At 39.5% G+C, this 13,957-nt stretch overlaps 2 protein-coding genes across 3 annotated transcripts in view; one reads left to right on the top strand and one right to left on the bottom strand.

The window, feature by feature from the left end:
- Positions 1-13,957, bottom strand: part of WDFY4 (WDFY family member 4) — a 346,483-nt gene that overhangs the window by 85,887 nt on the left and 246,639 nt on the right.
- The window catches only part of LRRC18 (leucine rich repeat containing 18), a 29,559-nt gene that overhangs the window by 11,052 nt on the left and 4,550 nt on the right, over positions 1-13,957 (top strand). The window lies entirely within an intron of this gene.

The raw sequence follows: 13,957 nt of genomic DNA, 5'->3' as shown, positions 1-13,957 counted from the left end.
TTCATGAGTCCTATCTGGTTTCTTCTGTTCAAAAATTTCCCTGTAAGCCAACACACATTGGCCTTCTACTTGGGTATTTCCTAGTCTCTGGAATGTGTAGAAGTGCCTGTGGTTATTTCCAGAGTTCAGTCCCACTTGTAGTCATACTTTCTCTGTACCTTGTTGCTCATTACATGCACCCTGTGAGGAAGAACCTCCCCCACCCCCACCATCTGATGGACAAAAGATCCAAAAATAAATAAAATGACATCTAACTAGTAACATTGTTATTAGCTTCCCTGGATTTTTAGGGAAGGACTAGAGAATCATAGAATTGGAAGAGAGCCCAGATGTTGAGTCCATTCTTATATCTGTAGTAGGAATCCCCTCTATAGTATCACTGACTTAGTCATTCAGCCTTCAACAAAGATCACTATTAACAGGGAACGTATTACCACCCAAGATAGCCTATCCTGTGTCTGTACAATTATAATGATAAGGAAGCATTTTTCTTATGTTGAGTCAATATCTGCCTCTTGGTACCCTCCACCTATTGGTCTTAGTTCTGCCGTTTGGTAGGGATAAGTAGGATATCTACCTCCACTCCCACATGATTATCCTTCAAACATTTGGAGACAACTGTTATGTGCCCCCTATTTTTTTCATTCTCTAGGCTAAATATATTCAATTCTTTTAAAAAGATCTTTGCATGGTCTGTTTTCCACTTTCATCAACATCACGGTTTCCCTTCTCTATTCTACTCTAATAGTATGCAGTACAAAATATAACATGCCGAATGTGGTCGGAATAAAGTATTCATTAAACACTTTCTATGAGCAAAGCACCATGCTAAGTTCTAGGAAGACAAATCCATGCCCGCTCTCATGGAGCTCACATTCTGATGAGAAAGACAATGTATATGGAAGGTCTCAGATACAAGTCAAATGGAAACATCCCAGGGTCCTTAGGGTACAGTGGCCAGGTGAATAATATTGCTTCTTTAGTGTCATTTCCATTGATGAACTATCAGATACATAACCATAGACACATACAAATACACATGTTGACTCAGTCATTTTGGTTATCTTAATACATAAAGTTAGGATGGCTCCCTCAGCCTCCTAGAATATATGAATATATACAAATCAGAGTGGGGTGGGAAAAGCTGAAACAGAACAAGGTCAATGGCACACCATTAGAGATTCCCCTCAAGACTTATGGTCATTAATTCACTAATCATTACTTATAGAATCACAGATGATTGGTTCATAAAATCTCAGTTTTGAGACTCCCCAACAATACTGTCATCTAGTCCACATTTCTTCATCTTTTCCACAATGATACCATGGGAAATTTTGTCGATTATCTTGCAATAATATATCTGTAGTATTTCCCTAACTTATCTATCTACTAATCCTGCCAAAAAACCAAAACTAGTTTAGTCAGACATGACTTGTTCTTAATGAATCACATAGGCTATTAGTAAGCACTGCTTTCCTTTATAAATGTTCCAAAATCAATGCTTTAAGATTGTGTTTTAAAATTTTGTCAGGAATCAATGTTAAGCTCACTGGCCTATAGTTAGAAGGATCTGCCTTCTTTCCTTTTTTCTAATTGTCACAATTAATCAATTCCATTTCAATAATATCTCTGTATTCCTAAATTCCTTAAAGACATCAAGAAGTTGCTATTCAGGGATATAATTCATTAAAGCCAACTAATTGAACTGAGTTTTTTAGTGCTGTCTCTTACTATCTTCTAGCTCAGGAGTTGCCAATCTTTTCCACCTTTATTCCTTGCTTTTTCTATACCCTAAACCTCCCTGAATTCTCTATTTAATTTGAGAGGAAATACATCCCAGAGTTTACTGTGCTTATGGACATAAGAAACAAAACAGATTCATTTCAATAGAATAACTATTTGCCCCAAATTCCCTGGTCCCTCCCCTTAACAAAATTGACATGACCCTTGGGGGTATTCATAGCCTAGATTGGGAAGCAGTTTTCCAGCTCAGCTTGGCATCTCCTTTCCTATTAGCCATATTGTTCTGACCTTTCTAATCTAAAGAATTATATCCTTAGTTGACAAGACAAAAGGCATCATGGGATAATCTAGAAGAATTTAGCTTTGGATTCAGTGCAAGTGGGTTCAAATCCTTTCTCTATCTCTCTTCCTTTGTGTATGATTTGGCAGTCGCTTAATATCACTAAGCCTCAGTTTTTTCATCTTTAAGATGATGGGGTTGATGGGGGCGGCTAGGTGGCACAGTGGATAAAGCACCAGCCCTGGATTCAGGAGGACCTGAGTTCAAATCCGGCCTCAGACACTTGACACTTACTAGCTGTGTGACCCTGGGCAAGTCACTTAACCCCCATTGCCCCGCCAAAAAAAAAATGAGGGGGTTGGAATAAATAATATCGAAGGTTCCTTCAGACTTATAGAGGCTATTCCCTTGGGAACTCAAAATATAATAGAAGAACAAGCATTTCAGATGATTTCTTGAAACTCACATGGCCTGTGTGTCCCTGGTCACATCACTTACCTCCCAGATTCTCAATTTTCTCTTCTATAAAATCAGAAAAACAATAGCACTTACCTTACAGGATTAATATGAGGATTATAAAAGTACTATATAAATGTGACTCAGTTCTTCTAGTAATGATTATCATGATTAATAATGATAGGATAGGAAAAGAACTATGATTTCATTGGTATAGGAAACTCTCAGCTGAGGACACCCCTTCTACAAAGACAAATTGGCATCTTCTCTGTAACATCAAAGTCTTAGGCTGGTATCTAGAGTGGAGGTTTAAACACTCTCCCCATGAGTGTAGCCTGAATTAGATTAACATGTAATTGGGAATTTTTTTTTTTTTGCAGGGCAGTTGGGGTTAAGTGACTTGCCCAGGGTCACACAGCTAGTAAGTGATAAGTGTCTGAGGTCAGATTTAAACTCAGGTCCTCCTGAATCCAGGGCCAATGCTCTATCCACTGCGCCACCTAGCTGCCCTGAGAAATTTTTTAACAAAACAAATAAAAATACAATAAAACATAGTTAATCTCACGTCTTAAAGACTAAGTCAGTATGTGACTGTCCAGGATCCCTATTTCAGCTTGAGTTTCATGCCACTCATTAAGAACAGTGAGAAATTAGGCACTTTTTCCCAAGGTCATACAGCCAGTATATGTTTGAGGTGAAACCTGAATCTAGATCTCCCTGGTTTTGAGTCCAACTTTCTATTTATAATACCATGCTGGCATCATCATCATCATAATCTATATGGTCCAGCTAAAACCTCTTTAACCAGCTGAATATGGAAAGAGCAACTTCAGGGGGAAAATGGTACACATTTAGCTACCCATCTATCCATAAGGAAGGAAATGGTAAATCTCTATAAGGAAGACATGAGAAAATGGGAAAGTAAAAACTTATTTCTGAGCCCAAGCAGCAACAAATAGGGAGAGCAAGGGAAAGGGCGCCACTGTTCGTTGTTGGGCTTTGAATTGGCCTTCGGTCCTTTAATGGAGTGCAACTGTACCTCTCTTAATCCTGCAATGCCCCCTGGTGATCAGAACAGTGCCCTAAGAATACTTTGTTCCATCTTTTATTCTGTCCATACCTCTTTTCCTAAAAAGCTCCCTATTGGCTGTTTCCTTTGACATTCTCCTCACTGGGGCCTGGGGACTGAGGGGAGAGGGGAGGGGACCTAATTTTTATTAGTTCAGGCTGTAAATTTAACCGCACAGACCCAAACTGGGTCTGGAGAAGGCTAAGGTTCATAAGGCAGCACTAACTTTGCTTATGTGGAGGGTCCCGTAAAAGGTAAAGTTTGGTAGAATGAAACACTGTTACCATGGCTGCTCATCAGGGCTCTCTTTTATGGGTGGGTTCAGCGCTGAAGTTGTCTTTATGAGGAGATTGCTTGAAGACCCTAGCGTATAGAAACCCACAGTGGCTAGACCCAGGAGCATAAGGTGTGGCATAATGGAGCATATAAAGTAAAATCTGGTCAGTGGAGCTAATTTAGCACTGGGCAAAACAGATGCCTGCCAACTGCATAGACCTGCCTCTAGAAGAGCCCTTATTAGCAGCACTTAAAGCTAGCAGGAAGGGAAAAAAAAACAAGAAGGGAAAATAAAATCTCAATTCAATGCACATTTATTAAACTAGTTTTACTATATGCAAAGGGCATGATGTTAGGTCCTGGGTGTATAGAAACACAAAGGAGATAGATAATCCCTGCCTGGCAGAAGTGTATATTCCACAAGAATGTGGCATGTACACTGACAACCAAGTACAAAGTAAAACAAAATAATTCTGAGAGGGAGGTGAGGGGAGGGAGAGGGAGAGGGAGAGGGAGAGGGAGAGGGAGAGGGAGAGGGAGAGGGAGAGGGAGAGGGAGAGGGAGAGGGAGAGGGAGAGGGAGAGGGAGAGGGAGAGGGAGAGGGAGAGGGAGAGGGAGAGAGAGAGATCTAATATGTTCTTAGACTCCAAAAGCTAAATAAGGTAAATGGGAGTGATCTTGTAGGGGACTTTATATTCCACATCAAGGCCTTTGTCAAGGCTTCCACAGACCAGGGAAAGGGGGATGGGTGGATTTGGAAGGCAAATCATTACAGCTGGCAGTTTGATAGTCTGTACATGTGCATTAGACATCAACTTATTTTTGCCACATTGAGACTTTAATGCTTGGCTCCTTCTGCAGAGCATCTCATTCCCAAATGAGTTCATAAATATCTTCCTGTAGAGTTTAAAGTGGCTGCCTGAGGCCACTCCATGTTCCTAAAGCTCCTTTTCCTTACACATAGACAACAAATGAGAATCTTGTCCAGTGTGGTCTCCATATGGCTGATGCTCATAGAATGTTGACATTGACTTATCAGTGGAACAAGACCAAGGCTGTCAATAAGTCTGTAGGAGACAATTTGACAAGATGGAAAAGTTCAGGGTGTCTGGCTCCTTAAAATAAGCCTCAGAGCTATAGGACTGATATTTTTGGGTCTGTACTACATGATGTACTTGCACACTGATGTGATGCAGTGGGTTGAAAGACTTGTTTCAGTTCTATTTCAACAGTCTGCAACTAAGTGACTAGAACAACATCTTTCATGCTATATATCATTGTAATATAATTGCCATACAAAGTTGAGCTTCTAAATATCTGTTAAGTGCAGGCAGGTGGGGGCAGAATGAGAGGGTCAAGGTCTCAATCTGTGTGCATCGGTAATCGATAACTCACATAATCCTTAAACATTTACAAAGTGTTGTCATCATGACATCATGTGAAATAGGAAGTACAACCATTATCACCTTTATTTAACAGATGAGGCTCAGAGACTTTAAGTTGCACAGAATAAGAAGGAAGGAAGGAAGGGAAAAATTGAGGGAGAGTGGACTGATGGAAGAAAGGAAGGGAGGGAGGGAGGAAGAAAAGGAGGGAGGGAAGGAGGAAAAGCATTAGCAAATACAAGAAAATGGGATTCAGAAAATGTTAGACTTAGAAGGGACCAACTTTAGAAGAAGATTGATTGACCAGTCTTAACTCCCATGTTTACTGCATATGGAAACTAAAGCCCAGAGGGTTGAAGTAACATCAAAGATCAAAGGACTAGGAAGTAGCTGACCTGGAATTTGAAATCTGGTCTTCTGCCTCTGTATCCAATGCTTTTTCTACTAAACCATGAACCTAGGTCTCGTGATGCTAGGTCTTGCACTCTTCTGACTACCCCATGTCTTAGATACTGACTGTTTCATGTCCAAATAGGCTTGGGTCACCTTTTGGGTCGAAAAATATATTTGTGGGTAGTAATGAATGATGGGAGTAGGGAGAGAAAGGAGTTCATATTTATTAGGATTAACACAGTGATTACTTGTCCTTCCCTCCCTCTCTTCCTCTCTTCCTTCCTTCTCTTTATCAAGTCTTATCTTTTTTCCTTGGTGGTCACTCAGATTTAATTACAAATAATATGAAGTACATCAACTTTCATTATTGTCTCAAAATTAAATAGATACCAGCATAGGACTGTGACATCTGGGAGAGTTGAGCTGTTTTGGGTTTTTCTTTTTTCATCTTGGTTTATGTTGGTCTGGGAGGGTGAGATATTTATTGCTGTTGTAGGTTTTGGTGTACTGGGAAATTTTCTCATCTCTTCCTACACTAATAATCACGATTTATTATTTTATTTTGTAAAACATCCTTTCCATGCTATTGCTTTATTTGAACAAAACCAATTAAAACAGTGTATATTCAGAAACACAAAACAAATACTATTAAACTAAATAGAAATCATGGATCTTTGGTTACTGGGCCCTGGGTACTTTTGATTCAAAGAAGAGTCAGATTCTTATTAACATCAACAGAGAAAATATGAGATTTGACAGAAAATAGTTTCCAAAGGAATAGTAATGCTTTCTTAAAGGCCAAAGTAATACTTAGAATATAATGGACATAACTCATTTGTAGAGCACTTTCTAGTTTGCAAAGTGTTTCCTTCACAATGACCTGAGAGAGATGTTGTGTATAATTATTTTCATTTTACAGATGAGCAAAACTGAGACACATAGAAATTAGGTGACATGTTCATAATCACACAGCTAATAAATGTTGAAATTGTGTCTCAGAAGCCTTCCTAAGGATACAATCTGCAAAAGGACTTTTTCTCACAGGGATCCTGTGAAGTAGTGCTAGTATTTTCATCCCCCTTATTATCCAAAATTATGGAGACAAAAAATTCTGAATTTTGGAAAGACTAATAGCATTTCTCCTTCAGGTCTGTCTTAAAGAACTAAGGAGGGAGCAGCTAGGTGGTGCAGTGGATAGAGCACCAGCCCTGGAGTCAGGAGGACCTGAGTTCAAATCTGGCCTCAGACACTTGACACTTACTAGCTGTGTGACCTTGGGTAAGCCACTTAACCCTCATTGCCCAACCAAAAAAGAAAAGAAAAGAACTAAGGAAAGATGCAGACATACTGATAGACACTCTAGAGCAGAACCCCAGGCCAGTAGCTTGAGAAATAAATACTGATAGCTAGTTCAGGGAAAAAGTAGAGTTTGGAGGCACAAAAGTTCTCCTCACTTTGTGTGGCCTGCACTAGCTATTACATAGGTATATTTTCCCAGAGCTTTTCCTAGATTGTAATGATACAGTTCAAGGTAAAAAGGAAATGTGAAGATTATTTGTAATTTGACTGCCATATGTAGTCAAAGAGGATAATGCATGGGATACAGTATTTAAATTAGCTGGTCTGACTGGCTACACTGATGAAATTCACCAGGTAATTGCCTTATCTCTCCATCATTTCCTGCTTTGGGTGAAGAAAAGGCATTTACTTAGGAGTCTTGTTACTTTCAGGGGTGTTAAAAAACACGTAGCTCCACCTTGTAAGGCATCTGAAAGATGAATATGTACATGGTGTGCTTTGAGAGCTGGAAAAAGAAAACAGGCTTTGTGCAATTTTATTTCCTTGTTTTACTTAGAAAGGTGAGCCAAGAAAAATAACCTTGTGGTTGTAGGGAAAGCTGGCTGGCTAATTTGTCATGATTTATTTACTCGAATCCCTACCTCTTTCCTAACCTATGTGAAATGGTGGCGCTTTTATGCTAGCCTTCTCAATCAACGATCATGTCTTCTACCTGAAGTCATTGGTATGTTGGACATTTACAACATATAGAATAATAATGATTAAAACTAGCTAGCTAGCATTTGTATAGTGCTTTAAAATTTGCAAAGTGCTTTGCATATGCTATCTCATACAGTCCTCATAACAACCCTGTGAGGTAGGTGCTATTATACCCTTTTTGCAGTTGGGGAAACTGAAGCCAAGAGCAGTTAAGTGACTTGCCCAGAGTCACATAGTAAGTATCTGAAGACAGGTTTTAACTTGTCTTCTTGCCTTTGAGAGAAATGATTATTTTTTCTCTCATATTAATAACCAAATTATTAATTAAGATTGAGATTTTTTTCTATTTCCTCATTTGGAAATAAACTCCTGTAACTTAATACAGCCAGTCTTTGAAAGACAGTGCTGACTTTGCCCCCAAAATTTGCCCCAGGAAACCATCTTATCTAGGTGAAATTGTTACCTATCCAACTAGAAAAACCTTAAAACAGAATCTAATCTAGGTAAATTCTGGCCCATTGTGTTTTACTCAGGCTTGAGTGTGTGTGTGGGGGGGGGGAGGTGAAGTAGAACTTTTGTCTAGATTGTCAAAGCCTGAGGGTGGTCTGGGAGAAAGATTGACATATTCAAAGTCACACTCCCAGTCCTCATTGGAATAGGCCCACCTCCCATTATAATATTCATTCTCTCATGAATTATTAACCAATCAGAGTGGATTGCTGCCTGTTGGGAACCTCCATCATTCCAAGGGTATATAAGTGTCAAGGGATCTTAAGGAGGGGTCTTTGGTTTATGAGAGAAGGTTAAATGATCATCCTTTTATTAATTATTCACTAGCCATCTAATGATGGCTAAATAAAATCATTAATTACCTAGAATCTATGTCCCTCAAACTTTTTATATATCACATGTCCAAGTTGAGCTCTTTACCCACTGTGTCAACTAGCTACAAAAGACTGGGGAAAAGTTTTCATATCCCATTGGAATCTAAGAGTTGAGAAACTGCTTCAGAGATACCTGAAGTGGCTTCATTATTTTTTAAACCTTCTGATGGAAAGCTTAAAAATCAAACTACCAGACTAACAAATGCAGAAGATAAAAGCACTTAGCAACAAACAAGTTGTTTATCATTCCACCAGTGTCCAGGAGGCTAAGAAAAAGGAGTTCTATCCACTCTGCTACACTTAATAGAAGTCAAATGGATGGAAATAATTGAAATTCTTTTTATTTAGGGATAAACGTAAAGTGTTGCATGTACGTTAAAAAAGCTCAACTTCAAAAGTACATGACAGAACATATATGAGAACATATATGGGGGGGTTAAGTAGACCATAAGTTCTACATGAGGCAGCCATGTGATACAACAGCCCCCCAAAATGAATTTGAATTTGGGCCACAGAAAGAAAGATAGATTCCAGGAAAAAGGAGGTGATAGTCCTATTATATTCCACCTCATGTGGGGTTGTTCAATTTGGTCAGGGGTGGAGGCCACAGTTTGGAAGATCAATAACAAGTCTGGACTTATTCAGAGGCCATACAGAGAAATGATATAGAGGCTGGAGACCAGACAGACCTCTGATGTGTGATGGAAGGCTAGTCATTCATTCTCGGGCTTTGGCTTCATCTTCTGTTACGATGAAGAAGCTGAATTAGATGAACTTTGATTTCTTTTCTAACTCCATCCTTAGTGATCCTATTAAATAGCTAGTGTCAGAAATATAGCAAGTGCTTAGTTCAACTAGGGAGAAGCCTATCCACCAAATATCTCAGGCAACATCAATCCCTCTGATCTAAACAAATTAATGGTTTTTCATAATCCTTCCTTTATTGGCGGGGGTGGGGGGGGGGCGTTGGCTTTGGGAATCCCTCTGCTTTCTTGTGTATATTTCTAGCCCTTACTGAAGAAAACCAGGGTGGAGGGGATTGGCAAGGAAGATTGAGAATCTAGCAGAGCAAAGGGAAGGGCAATTTTTGCTGTAAATCAAATATATAATATGCAGTTTACATGGGAAAAATGCCTCATTTGTATGAGGGAATTTTTTATTTAACACTATTTTTGCTTAAAATGAGGTGACATTTTTATTTTTAAAGAGACAGTAATTTATGTGTGAACTCAAGTATCAAATATAAAGTGAATCATCTAAGTTTCAATGTTCTTATAGGATTGTAGAGTGAGAACCAGAAAGGACCTTAGTGGTTGAGTTCACCACCTACATTTTGTAAATAGTGAAAGAGAGGTTAAGTAACTAGCCCAGGGTCACAAACTAGTATTTGGAGTTGGGATTTGAACCCAGGTCTTCTTGACTCATCTAGGATCTACTTTCCATCAAATACCCCACTGCTTTTGAACTGGGAAATAAGAAAATTTCCCATGCTGCTGAGAGGCAACATGAAGCAGTAGAAAGGGCACTGAGCTAAATAAAAGTCAAGAGAAATGTCAGTTCTAGTCTTGGTCCTACCCACTTAATGCGAGTGCCTTCCCTCTGTTAATTATCTCTGATTTATTTTATAACTGTCTTATTTGTACTTAGTTGTTTTCATGTTGTGTCCCCCATTAAATTGTAAACTTTTTGAGAACAGGGATTGCCTTGTGTCTTTCTTTGCATCTTTTGTAGCACATAGCACAGTGCCTAGCACATAGCATGTATTTAATAAATACTTGTTGACTGACTTATGGGTACTGCCCCTACCTCACTGTGTGGCTTCAGGCAAATTCTTTTCACCTCTCAGGAGAACCTCATTTATTTTTGAAATGAGGGATGACCTGTTTGTATTCTTCAGTCTTTGAACAGTCTATGAATCTGTAGTGACCATTTAAACTATCTGGTAGGAATTTAGAAACAGCGCAACTTTAAATAAAAAAGAAATCAACCTTTAAAAGAAGTAAATGCAGCTAAAACAGTTTTACATTTCCGATTTCAATCGACTAATAATAAGGACAGTTTTATAACTCTAACGTGCTAATAAGCATTTGTACAAAATGAAGTGAATGGATTACGATTAGAGTTTTCATTTAGATGTCCATGGGGTGTAGCAGCGTGGTGTTTAGCTCAGAAGAGCTAGATGACTGGGCTACTTTAAAGCAAAAAAACAACCTGTCAGGTTTTCTGATGTGATGACATAAAATCTACAACAAGGTAAAAGGTATAATGTTAGAGAACTTCTCTTTCTTTGGTGTTCTAAATCGTTTGTTAGAAAGAGTTTCTTGGGGGCAGCTAGGTGGTGCAGTGGATAAAGCACCAGCCCTGGAGTTCAAATCTGGCCTCAGGACACTTGACACTTACTAGCTGTGTGACCCTGGGAAAGTCACTTAACCCTCACTGCCCCACCAAAAACAAACAAAAAAGTTTCTTAAATTGCAAACTCTCATCTTGGCAGGGTTACTAGATGACATCAGTAATAGTTAATAAAAAGCCAATGATTTATTTCAATTAAACACCCAGTAGGAGCGCTGCAGCCTTTTATCATTTGGGAATTTCGTTCCTTCCCTCTCCCCAAGCCAGCATCCTCCATGAGTCTGGAATCATCTCTGGTTTCAAGAATTTGGACTTCAGTTAGATGTGTCCTCCTGAAGATTTAGAGCTCACGCTTGGACTTTGGATGATAGGAATTAGAGCAGGAAGGGACATTTTATACTCCTTCCACACCATTTTATAGCTAAGGAAACAGAGAGAGGGGGAGGGGGGAAGAGAGACTGATTTTCCCAAAGAGCAGATTCAGATCCAGATGTTTTGATTCCTTTGGATAACATCATGCTGCCTTCTAAAAAGGGGGATTAGCAAGGCCTTGAAAGATGACTAGGAGAAAAGCAGGGATTCTTTAGATCCAGGGGCAAAGAGGTCCAGGAAGAGAAGAAACTGATCATGCAGAAGCACCTGGTACATATATACACAGTTTAGGTTTTAGTATATGAGAGAAAGGAGGTGAGGCACATTGTCTCCAGTCAGTGCTCCCTCCCCCGCCCCCACACCCATGTACTCGAACATGATTAATGAGTCGCCAAAGAGCCTGCAGGGCTCAGAATGAAGACTTTTTAATGGAGAAGTGTATTTATTATAGACACATTCATATTGCTTCCCCAACAATAATTTATCAAATCTGTGATTTGACTCTCTCCAATTAAACTGTAGAGTCCTGGACTCATCTCGAGATGAACCAGCTGTAATTTGCCATTGCTACAGGTCACTCCCCAGGATAGGAATTCCCATTTCTTTGCCCAGATTAACTCATCCATTGGATGGCTTTGCTCTGTTCTTACTTTTGATTACTCTAAATAATTGTGAACTTGAAGTCCCTTTGAGCAGGTAGCGGAAAGCCACCAAGGATTGTTGTTGTTCTGTCATTTCTGTGCAGTCTGACTCCTCATGGCCCCATCTGGGATTTTCTTAGCAAAGATGTCGGAATGGTTTGTCCTTTCCTTCTCCAGCTCATTTTACAGATGAGGAAACTAAGGCAAACAGGGTTAAGTGATTTGACCCAGGGTCACAGAGGATTGAAATTCAGGATGATGAGTTCTTCATGACTTCAGACCCAGCGCTGTACAGCCTAGCTGTCCCCACCAAAGGATTAGTGAAAGATCAATGAGATGGGCAAAATCATATCTTAGGAAGGTTATTTGGATGGCTATATAGCAGGTGAACTAGAGAAAGGGAAAATTAGAAGGAGATACCAATAACGTGACTATTATAGTAGTCTAGGTGAGACAACTGAAATAAGGTAGTGGCTACAAGGTGGAATGTGTGTGTGTGTGTGTGTGTGTGTGAACAGAGAAAAGACAGATGGGAGAGGTGTTGTGTAGGTGAAAAACTAGGTAATAGCATCTAATAGCAGGAGATAGATGATGGTCCAACAAAAGAAACAGAAAGAATAGTCAGATAGGCAGGAGAAAAGCCAGGGGAGGGCTAATATCACAAAAGTTTAGGAAGGAATAGGGTAGAGTGGGGGGGAAGCACTAGACTTGGAGTCTGAGTACCTGATCTTACTAGCTGTGTGACCTTGGGCAAGCCACTTAACGTCTCTCTGGCCCTCAATTTCCACATCTATAAAATTGGCCTAGAAGATGTCTCAAGTCCCTTCCTGCTCTGCATCTTTGCTCCTATTGAGAGTATGCCTAGAAGGAGAGAGGGTGATAGATGATGTTAAATGTGACATAGAAGTCACATAGACATAGACAAGGAGAAAGAGGAATGAGAAAAGGCCACCTGATTTACCAGTAGAGAGATGACTAGTAACCTTTGAGGGAGGTTTCAGTTACATCAATGGGTTCAGAAGCCATATGGGAAAGGGTGGCAAAGTAAGTAGGCAATAAGGAAGAGGCATCTGTGAATATAGACGGTCTTACTAGGAGTTTGGAAGTAAAATGGGGAAGAAATATATGAGTAGGAGAATGACAGGGTGACATTTAAATGAAGATTTTGTTTTGTTGGGAGAGTGTGACAATCCTGGAGATATTTTCAGGCACTGGATAAGGAGGGAACAAGGAGAGACAGAAACAGAGAAAAAGCAGGGGAGAGAGAGACAGACAGACAGACAGACAAAGACTGACAGAGACAGAGATACATAGAAAGGAGAGAGACAGAGAGACAGAGGTAGAGAAATACAGAGAGACACACACAGAGAGACAGACAGAGAAAGAGAACTGGATCAAGCTTTTAAGAGCCAATTATTAAATTTTCATTGTGAGCATTTATACCTCAGAAACCAGCAAAGACTACAAATCAGGGCTTGATTTATTGTTTTGTTGATTCCTAGTCTTAAGAAAGTGATGGAAAATATTAATAATGCAGACTAAACTCAAAATGCATATGCTTTTTGTATCACCCATATACGTGTTTTGTTTTGTTTTGTTTTCAGAAAGCTGGTTGTTAAACATTTACCTACATATCCCTGAATCCAGGGTGCAGAAGTAGAAAAAGAGGTATTGAATTTAGATTCATAGGACCCAAATCAAATTCTGATTTTTCTACTAACTACCTACGTAACCTTGGACAAATCACCTAGCCTTTTTGAATCTCAATTTACCCATTTATAAAATAAGGAAGGCTGACCAGATGAACTATAAGGTCCCTTCCAGCATTTAGACCTATGATCTGATGAGCAAAGGATGAGTGAAGATAAAGAGGGTTTGTTGAAGAATGGAGTAGAACAGATGATGAAATTCATGATGGATGGCCTCTCAGAAAAATAGGAGTCAGGTCACCATCTGAGAAAGACACAGTGAGGTTTCCATCATGGGGTTTAGGAGAGAGGAAGAAGTTAGAAATAACTAGAAGGAGCTTGAGAGTCCATTAGAATGTGAGCTTCTTGAGACTGAGGACTGTTTTTGTATTTCTTTGTATTATTAATATTTATCACAGT

This window comes from Dromiciops gliroides, chromosome 2 (assembly GCF_019393635.1).
Source record: "Dromiciops gliroides isolate mDroGli1 chromosome 2, mDroGli1.pri, whole genome shotgun sequence".
NCBI classification, from domain to species: Eukaryota; Metazoa; Chordata; class Mammalia; order Microbiotheria; family Microbiotheriidae; genus Dromiciops; species Dromiciops gliroides.
Note: the sequence above shows the minus strand (reverse complement) of the source record. Positions and strands in the feature narration are given on the sequence as shown.